Source organism: Camarhynchus parvulus, chromosome 2 (genome assembly GCF_901933205.1).
Source record: "Camarhynchus parvulus chromosome 2, STF_HiC, whole genome shotgun sequence".
Lineage (NCBI taxonomy): Eukaryota > Metazoa > Chordata > Aves > Passeriformes > Thraupidae > Camarhynchus > Camarhynchus parvulus.
The window spans coordinates 117,252,110-117,260,700 of NC_044572.1; positions in this window are offsets into that span (position 1 = coordinate 117,252,110).

Consider the following 8,591-nt stretch of genomic DNA (forward strand, 5'->3'; position numbering starts at 1 on the left):
GCTGCTCACCTGAACAGAGCCCTGTGAGACAGGGGCGCACCCCACCTTCCAATTAGAGCCTGGCACACTGATCCTGTGCAAAAGTCTGAGACCCTGACCCTGCCAACATCAAGTCCTCTGTGACTGAGCCAAGCTGGAGCCATGGTCAAGAATTTCCTGAAACACTTTTTACAAATATCACTAACCACACTTCAGCCCCCTCCTCAGCCCACAGAACTCCTGCCAGAAACCCATACGTGTATTTTTGCACACATAGGTAAGCCTAGTAAATTCAGTGGGACTGCTCCCCTGCACAGCAGTGCGTACATTCAAAGAGTTGGGAGAACACCAATCACTGCTTCCCTTTTTTGGTCTCATTTCCTAAACAAAGGAAAAATAAGGGTGATGGACAGACGCTGGGAAAAGTCCATTTACTGAATTAGGTGTTATTAAGAGAGTGAACATTTGTGGTACCTGCCCCTGTAGTTAACATGGCCCAAAAAGTACTCAAACACAGTCCAGGGCAGCAAGAGTTTTGCTTGTTGAGGAAGTTGCATTGTAGAAGTAGTATTTAATTTATTAATTAATAGCTTTGAGCAGTATGAGGATGGAGGTGGAGATTATTAATATTTCTTCTTAATAATTGCTGTATTTTGATGTGTGCATTTATGGTTTTCTTATTTATTTATTTATAATTTGGATCGACAAGAAAAGGAGCTATTTACAAGAAGCATATTTAATTTCCTTGTATTCCAGGAACTGCTGTGGAGATTTTTTTTGTATTGTAGTATTTATTTTATTGATTTAAAACTATGTTCTATTCTTAAAAAAAACAAACAACAAAATAAACAAGTAGCATGTGGTTACATATGGATCTCAGAGACGTAGGAGTTTTTGGGAAGCATTTAGTGGCAAGTAAAAGAGGGTATATGGTACTGAAAAAAGGTGAATCTCTGATAGCAAAGAACATGAAGTTTGTTCTCCAGAGCCTGAAAGTATATTTGTGAGCAGCTCCAGTATTGTACAGGTGATAGAACCATTTTGTTATCAGATGTGCAGAGAAAAGCCCAGGCACTGTCAGCAGCTAGGAATCAGATACACCTTTACACACCTGATCTCAAGCATATCCCAGACACAACATTTGTGTTACCTCCCTCCCTTCAAATAAAAATGCCAAGACAGAGACTCCTGAAAGGGATTTAAGGCTCTGGTAGAGAATAAAGCCAATGGAGTCGTCAACAAAGTCACTGAACTTACCTCAAACACAACCCTGGCTTTGGAGAGCCCCTGCTGAACCACAGCCCAGCCTGAGGTGGATGGCATAGGACCACAGGAGCCCAGCCCAGGGAAGGTGACTCAGGACTGCAAGTGGAAAGAATTCAGGACACAAGGAGAAAAGCTTTTGCTGTGGGCATGGTCCATCAACCCAGACTTCACAGCTCCCCGTTAGAGGATGACTTACTGCCTGCCTGCCACACTGCCCATTGGCACACAGCTCTGGTGAAAAGCTGCCACATCTCTGGCTCTTCCATTACAGACTATGTTTAGTATGAGCAGCCAGGGAGTGTCCTCTTGGTCAGTGTCCACACCACAGGAGCTGCCACAGATTTTTTCCATGACCTGGCCTCTGCTGGGAACTCGTCTGGGAATACCTGATCTTTAGCTGGGCATTAAAAATACCGGCATGAGTATGGAAGAGGATGTGGATGTGCAACATATTTTCCAGATGAAGTTGTACAGAAAGCTGCATTAGGTTGACTCCAGCACACTGTCAGAAAAATGTGAAAGAGTGATTACAAAAATAAGTGAACTTTACCATTTTTCCACCAAAGACACAAGCTGCTAACAGTGCAGCCAAAGGCATTGCCTCTGGCACTACCAGACACAAGCCTGTTGTCATAATTTATAACATCTGTGAGAAGTCGCATTTTTCAGACCTGTTTCATGCCAATTTATAATTTGGTGTTCCCCAAACTAGAGACTGACCAGGGCACTGATCTGACAGAAAGAGACTGCATGATGGCAGTCCATCCCATTTACAGCCATTTATAATTCATTTCCCCCCCAAAAAAAAGATTTCTAATTTCTCCCCACCATTTCAAAACCATCTTTGTGACAGAATTACTCACTAAAAGATTCATAATTACTTTGCATACCACTTTATTTAAATAAACTGTAGTGAATTTAGGTTGGGCTAATATATAAAATAATTCCTACTGATGCATGAAAAAAAACACCTCAGATATGATTTACTCGCTTTTCTTCCCCTTTTGCTCTCATTTTACTGGTCCTGTAGCAAGCAGGGTTGCCAGAAGAGTCAATCACAGACACATCACTATTTGAGGGAATGCCACACACTGTATACAGAAAATATTTAAACTCAAACATTGACATCAGCAGAATAATTTTACTTCTGCAAGTTACCCAGTCAGAAAAGTTGCAATGTCGGAACTTGCACACACAAAAATTGAAACAAGTCAGATTTCTCAGATGAAACCCCTGATAAGAAACTCTAGAAACAATACAGATGTCAAATAGACACTATTATCTGTGCAAAGTTTTCAGAACCTCAGCATTAACTCTAGAGATGATTCACAAATGAGCAGCTAAACCCTAAACCTTTGAAGTGAGTAATGATGTTATTCCGGGTAGTCCCAGTCTCCTACTTATGATTACCTCCTGTGAGTATATCATCAGTGTCCTGCTAAACTTTCACTCCACTGGCATCTTTTCCAATTCTTTTGGCCATCTCATGGTGAGGTAAGGTGGGATAATGTTTGCATCCCTGAGGAAGCCCTGTAAAGTACATGGTTGCCCCCATACACAAAGGCAAACTGATGTGGGTCCCCTTGCTGCAATGGCACCATACAAAACATGTCTTTAATATCAGTAGTGGTCATGACTCTGTGTGCCTGCTCCTGGATGGGGGCTGTGAGCTCAGAGATGTTTGGTATGGCTGCTGGTAAGGGGTCTGTGTCAGCACTGAGATGGCAGTAGTCTACCGTTAATCTCCACTATCCATTTGGTTTTCACACTGGCCATACTGGGAACTGGAAGCTGAGTGAGTGGGGATCACAATTTCCCATTTTTTCACGTCCTCTAGGGCTGGGGCAATTCCCTCCCAGGCCCCCAAGGGCAGTCATTAGGGTTTGTCATCTTTAAGTTTTGAAGGGGGAAGATTTGGGGCCATCTGCAACAGTCTAACTTGGGGGTTGGTGGTTCCAAAGGACCACTGGCATCCCAGATTGCCATGCCAAGTTCTCCCTTGCAAAACATCCAGTCCCAGTAAACTTAAAAGGAAGTCCTGTGTTGCCATAGTAACAGTTATGGCAGTTATCTTCTCCCAGTAACATCAGAATAACTGCAGTGGTAGCTACTGGTTGTGACACGCCAACACATTCACTACAGGCAAGGGTGGGACAGCTCCTCAGGTGGTGACAGTGACATCTTGTTTAGTCAGGGCTGATAGCTGAGCCCCAGTGTCCACTAAAAATGTTAGCACTTTGTTTTGGGGTCCAGGAGCCAGCATCAATAGATGTCTCAGTTTCCATTACCAGTGAGCTGTCCAACATAAATCAACACAGCTGCTGCTCCCCTGCACACCTCAAGGGAGCGGAGCTTTCAGTTTCCCTATTTTGTTTAGCACACTTTCTTCCCTGCCTGTGTCAATAAAAGGGGCTGTGCTCAGGCTCATATTACATTTCTCTGCCCTTGGCTTCTCAGACATTTTGTCCAGCCATTGTGATATCACCTCTTCCAACTTGTCCAGGGGAAACCATCCATTACTCTTTAGAGATTCCCTTCTGCCAACCTTGTGACCAAATTTCCTCTTGTGAGTGGGCGCTCCCACCCAACCTGATTGGCACAGGGAAGAATCCTCTGGGAAATCCCCAGAATAAATCAGGTGGTCCAGATTAGAAAGAAATATGAGCAGCAATATTGAGGTACTGCCATGACCACCTTGGCATGCCTTTCCCAGCGCCAGTGCTCCTGGAGTTGTAGGCTCTTTGACTCTCTCAACCCTAACCCTAACCCCAACCCCAATGGCAGCTTGACCCTGGGCCAGAGGTCCTCTCTGCAATAGGTGGCACAGATTAAAGACTGTGGAGCTGGCAATGGTGGCACCCTGCCCTGATGCCCTTGTCATGCCTTTTCAGGTGCCAATGTCCCTGGAGCTGCAGGCTCTGTAGATCTCTGAAGCCTTCACCTAACCCTCTGGGCATCTTGTCACAGGGCCTGAGGTGCCCATCCCCATGGGTGCTCCAGATGAGAAAGATGTAGGAGCAGCAATACTGGGGCCCTGCTGGGATCACCTTGACATGCCTTTTCCAGCCCCAGTGTTCCTGGAGCTGTAGGCTCTTTGACTCTCTTGACCCTATCCCTAAACTATGGGGTATTCAAAACTATTTTTAAGTGGCAGAACTCTTTATTTGAATATATGGGCACACATATCACTAATATAAAAACTGAAGTATTAGAAGGAAAAAAATTAGTTGAATATTTAATTTAGTGAGATGAAGGCCCAGAAAACCCCAGGAATTTAGATCAAAGGGGAACAATTCAGGATGAAATGGAAGCAGCGTGAGCGATGCACCTCTTCTTAGCCATCAGGTTGGGGTCCCTACTAAAAGAGACATCATATTTTACAGCCTTTAATTAATAAGCCCTGTGGAGTAGTACAGGGCCTCAGAGCCTTTCTAAAGGAGGTAGATCAATGCAGACACTTGCTGGCAGCCCCCAGTCCCAGCCAGGTGTTTCACCACATCAGACCTTCTGTCCTGCAGATTCACCTGCCTAACATCTGACTCTGCTTTATTTTAGATGACATTTCCCTACTGAGCAGTCACGTTTTGCATAGCAGGGAAACAGCAAGAGGTGGCACACAATCTGTTTGTCTGATGCTCCCTTTTTGGGGAGGGTGGGGTTCACTGGACCATAAAGCAGAAGAGACATGCAAAGGCCCCTGCAGCATTCAGAGTTCTTCCCCCCTGTGTCTGACAAGGCACTTTTGGGTGAAGGGAGCCCTGGGGCAGCCCTGTCGGGAGCTGATGCTGCAAAACCAGACACTGCCTGTGCTGAGCCAGCACCAGCAAAGGTGGGGCTCAGGAAACAACAGTCTCCTCACCAAAGGTTTGTCCTTAGTAGCAAGGACCACAGTAAACATAGCAAAAACTTCAGCAATTACAGCTCACTTCAGCAGTGACCTTAAAGATCATCTAGTTCCAAGCCCCTGTCATGGCCAGGGACACTTTCCACTAGACCAGCTTACTAAAAACCAGCCTGACTTTGAACTCTTCCAGGCATGGGGCACCCACAACCTCTCTGGGCAACCTGTTCCCTGCCTCACTACCCCACAGCAAAGAATTTCTTCCTAATATCTAATCTAAGCCTAGCCTATTTCAGTTTAAAGTCATTCCCCATTGTGCTATCTGTACTTACCCTTGACAAAAGTGCCTCTCCAGCTCTCTTGTAGCTCCCTTTAAGTACTGGAATGCTGCTCTAAGGTTTCCCAGGAGCCTTCTCTTCTCCAGGCTGAGCAGCCCCAACTCTCTCAGCCTCTCTCCATAGGAGAGGTGCTCCAGCCCTCTGAGCATCCTCATGACCCTCCTCTGGACTTACTCCAGCACATCCAAATCTTTCTTATCTTGCAGGGCCCCAGAACTGGACACTATAGTCCAGATTGGGTTTCACATTACTTATCTCTAATGAACTCCTATAAATAGTGTTCATCTGCATTCAGACTCTTACAGTGTCTACTCATTCAGTCTCAATTGCAATATATTAAAAAATCCAAGCCTGGATCACAACTTTTAAGAATAATTTACAGATAGAAGTACCAAGTTATTTAGCTGACAACAACATACTGGAAGTGGGTCATCCCATTAGCTGGAGAGACACAAATATTCTAAGGGGAAAAAAAGGAATAAGAAATAAGCCTCAAATAATTTTCCTCCATGGACAAACCCTTTGACATGGACATTCCCAGCAGCTGACACGATGGGTTTTTGTGCCTCAGTGCAGCAGCCACATGCAGCACAGACAAAGGTCTGTGCAAAGCTGATGTGGAGCAGGCAAGGCTGTGAAGGAAGGTTGCTGTGATCCATCATGTAGGTCTGCAAGGGGACATTTGTTTGTGACTGCTGCACACACCTCAGGTGACACCTGACTGATGCACAGCTCTGGCTGTGAGGCTGTTTTGGAGCCAGGCACGAGGCTCTCCCCAGACACAGGGTCTCCATGTGGAAAGCAGAGATGCTCCATGGCTGTGCAGTGCCTCAGGCAATGCCCTTCCTTCCCTGCCCTTCACCACCTAAAGAAATGAGACAGCTCTGGTGACAGACGAGTCACCCCAGCTGTCGCAAAACAGCCACGCTCTGGTTGCCAGCACTCCAGCACCCACCCTGCTCACATCAACCCTCCCTGTGGGTGAGGAGTGGGAATCAGCCATGCAGTCCCTGCCTAGGGACCCCATGGAGCAGAAGGACTTGGCCCATTCTGCCTTCCTCTGTGGCTCATGACATTCCCAGCCATGTCACAGCCAGCCCCCCACATCTCCTCAGGCCAGGGAGGGCAGGTCAATGCTTGCACAAATGCTGTAGCAAACATGTGGAGCAGGTTCTGGCCCCGCTTGCACATCAGCCACAGTAGCTGGACACATCAGGGGCCTCTCTGCAGCCCATGCCCTCAGCTTGAGCAACCAGGGTTACAAACACCTTCCTGCTGCTGGGCTAGGGACACTTGTGTAAGGAAAGCTTAACCAGCATGATCGGTTGTAAGACCGTGTCTCAGAAAGAACAGGGATACAGGAACTCCTTTTGACTTGGCCCAATGGAAAATTTCTGCATCACAATTTGGGTCCAAATTGTCAACACTTCTCTTTTGAATTTTTCTGACCGAATTGTTCTTTCGAGTCCATTCACCAGTCATGGTTTGGTTGGGTGCCAACAGGGACAACTGCCCTATGGTACATGGCCCTCCTAAAAGCCAAGAAGGGATTCCTGCCCATGCCTGATCCCCACAAATTAAAAACAAACCTTCAGAGAGGTTTTTGGAATGTGAATGGTACGGATTATCTGCCATGACGTGGCTTAAAACCTCGCACCACCTTCTGGCAGTGAATTCTTCTCAATACTGTGTGTTGTTGTTAAAGGGTTTGGTGTTGGAAAGTGGGATAAAGATGAAGTGTATGCAGTATGGTGCAGGGGAGGAGCCCAGCAGCTCCAACTGTTGGGGCTCTTGAGCAGCTCTGAGTAACTCTGGCAGCCACTCTTCTATGGGGTCCCTAATCTTTACAGCTCCCTTCTGGCGGATACAGAGGGGTTGTGTGGGATGTGATTTGGGACTTGGGTCAGGCATAGGTGTGTCAGTGCAATACAGCAATCAGTGAAGGTGGAAACACTCTGAATCCAAGCATTGTGGGGATCAGCAGCCTCAGCCCCATCAATAAAGGGTCAGGTAAACCATTCCTCACCCAGTCCAGTTGCTAAAGCTGGCACCAGCAGCTCTGTACAGAGAGCAAGGTAAAGAGGAAGACTGCACGTTCCAGCTGATAACAACTCTTGTGTAAAAGCAAGAGAAATGTCTTACTGACACAACTGCTGTTTTTAGCCATGAACAGCTGGCTTACAGCAGCCTTGCCTCTACACAGCAGCCCCCAGCAGGCATCTGGAGTGTTGCATGAATTACCAGTGCAAACATCACACACCAGCATTGTCCTGACACAGAGCACAGCTCTGACACCAAGTCAGCTTCACAGATTTTCTCACCCTTCAGGTCCCCCCACTGGGTTGTCCAGGTCCCTAACCAGATTTTGGGAGTGCCTCACCCTTCAGAAATGCTGCATTGATGTGGGAGGGTGGTGGATGCTCTTCACAGATGGTGGGAAAACCCTGCCCTTCCTTTCTGGGTATCTTCTAATGGAGAAGAGAGGCAGGCAAGCAGCCAGGTGTGCAGAGGTAAATGCTGCTTTGCTTAGACACAGGCTCCATCTTCACATCTCTCCCTATGTCACCAGCTAACCTGGCTGGCACCATTATTTTCTGACTCATAGGTGCCTGCAGTTCTCTCAGGAGAATGTTGGGATTAACAAGCTTGCAAATTGCTGTTCTGCAAAACATTTAAAGCCTCAGTAAAAGCAGACATCAACAAAATGAAAATCTACTCCAGCTAATCCAGGTGCCTAAAAATAGGGTACAAAACTGCTCTGCTGTGATAAACCTACATGTATTTATAAAGTCACAGAATTGCATCACAGCCCCTGAGCTGAAAACTTCAACAATAACTGTTAATATAAGATGGGGAAAAGTAAGTTTTAAAACTCAGACAGAACAAGCATAAAGCACACAGCTCCTGACAGCCCATGGGCTGCTCCGTTCCCAGTAGTTCACCTGAAACACAAAGCCAGCACATGATGCAGTCATCAAAATGCTGAAGGAGGCTCTGAGCAGCCCTAAGCTCTGGGACTGTGCCCTGCTGCCATGGAAGCCACAGGCTCCAGAGCAGGGGGCTTACTTTATGCCAGAGGAGAGCACTTGCCTGCACAAAAGGGACCCAGCAGTGCAAGCTTCAGTCTGTGTTAGTTGCTCACAGTTTTGGACCTAATACTTTCCACA